Below are 1,918 nucleotides of genomic sequence, written 5' to 3'. Positions count from 1 at the left end.
GTCTATCAATACTGCATTTATGTTACTTTACTATGTTGAATTGAAACCAATTATTAAGATTATCTTCTCACCAAAAAGGGAAGAAATGTGACATTCATTTTTATCTTTCAATGATGTGTTTTTAAAAATCTAAATATGCATTGGTATTTTTAGAAAACGATCATATAAATAATTATTATATGTAATAATAGGAGTTTATTTTTAAAATATTTCCATTTGAGGAAAATCAAAGAAATTCACAACCACTCACTTTTACAATTAAACCCTTGCTGATAATAAATAATTTTGTTTCCCGTCTGGTTATTTTTTCTTTTTAGAAACATGAAATTGTTCCAATGTGAAAAGGAAAGAAATTTAAAAAGGAAAAGTAAGAATTACAAATAATCCACAAACTGGAGGAATATAGATTGAATTAATTTCTCTTTAAAAGGAAAAGAAAGACTCAATGTAATATTAAACAACTACAAGAAGGTTGAATTGGTTTTAAATGGAAAAATAACCTTTGTTACATTTGGGGTAAATATTTCTTTCTTTCTACAGACTCATCTACTAACTGCTTAATGATTTGGGGTGAGGAAGGCGGTTCCTTTCACACCCAAGCCCCCTTGGCCTCTACAGTGTTCAGCCTCCCAGAAAATCTCCCCCTGATTGGCTTCTGGGACATGTGGGTGACCTGGTCTTATTTCTCAGGGAGAAAACATAGTGGTTTGGATGTGTATGAAGCTGTGGCATCCGATGTACTCCAATCCTATCTCTGGTATGCATGATTTGGGTGATTTTGATACATTATATAAATTTCATTGAGCCACCAATTATTCTCATGTGTTTTAAGAATTAGAAAATAGGCAGAACCCAGCTTACAGTCAGCACTAAATAAATATTAAATGTCTTATTTATTTTTACTGTGTTGATGTTAGTATACCTGGAGGGCCAGAACCAGTACATGTGAGAGCATCTTGCTCAGGTAACCTGAGGGGGAGAAAGGTGCTATTCTTGTCATGGTACCCTCATGTGGGTTTCCTGAGGTCCTAGTTCCCCTTTCCCTAGTACCTTGATGACGGTCCCTGGGTGCTGTCCAATGGTCCCCATCTAGATAGACTCTACTCTGGTGCCATATCTGCTCAGCTCCTGGTTGGTTTCTACTCTGAACTAAAACCAATTTCTCCTGCTTCCTGCCCTGGAATCAGAATTTGCTTCATCTTTGCCAGTTTTGTTGCCTCTTTGTCAATTTATTGTCCTAACTCCATGTTTGGGTCTGCCAGATACAGGTTACTGGATCTGCTGCCTTTCCTGGATTCTGAGGGTGGCTGAGCCCCTCAAAGGAAGTGCCCTCCTCTTTTGCAGACTCTGCTTCTAGACTTGGCTTTGCTGTTGTAGACATTGTGAGCATCTCAGGAAACTCAGACTCCCTTAGTGGTTGGTCCAGACCATCCAAGGGCTTCTGACAGACTTCCTTGCTTCATACTCCATACTTGCCTTGCAATTAATCCTGTTTATAGGGGGTACACATCATGACTCACACTCACCACTAATTATTCCCTCTAGCTCCAGGAGAGCTAAATCCCACTAGTCCAGTGATGGCGAACCTATGACACGTGTGTCAGAGGTGACACACAAACTCATTTTTTTGGTTGATTTTTCTTTGTTAAATGGCATCCTATCTAATAAAAGACAAATAGGGTAATTGACCATACCTCTGATACGCTTCCCATTGGCTAATCAGCAGGATATGCAAATTAACTGCCAACAAAGATGGCGGTTAACCATCAACAAAGATGGCAGTTAATTTGCATACATAGGCGGCAAGCAATGGAACGAAGCCGGCTGGCCCAGGACAGGAGCAGCAAGCAAATGTAGGCGAGTCCAGGTGAGTGAAGAGCAAAGAGGAGGGCCCACACACTGCAGGCTGGGGGGCTTC

General features: G+C 39.9%; 1 protein-coding gene across 2 annotated transcripts in view; it reads right to left on the bottom strand.

The window, feature by feature from the left end:
* Positions 1-1,918, bottom strand: part of LOC102774205 (sulfotransferase 1C4-like) — a 34,105-nt gene that overhangs the window by 30,149 nt on the left and 2,038 nt on the right. The window lies entirely within an intron of this gene.

Source organism: Myotis davidii, unplaced genomic scaffold, assembly GCF_000327345.1.
Source record: "Myotis davidii unplaced genomic scaffold, ASM32734v1 scaffold282, whole genome shotgun sequence".
NCBI classification, from domain to species: domain Eukaryota; kingdom Metazoa; phylum Chordata; class Mammalia; order Chiroptera; family Vespertilionidae; genus Myotis; species Myotis davidii.
Note: the sequence above shows the minus strand (reverse complement) of the source record. Positions and strands in the feature narration are given on the sequence as shown.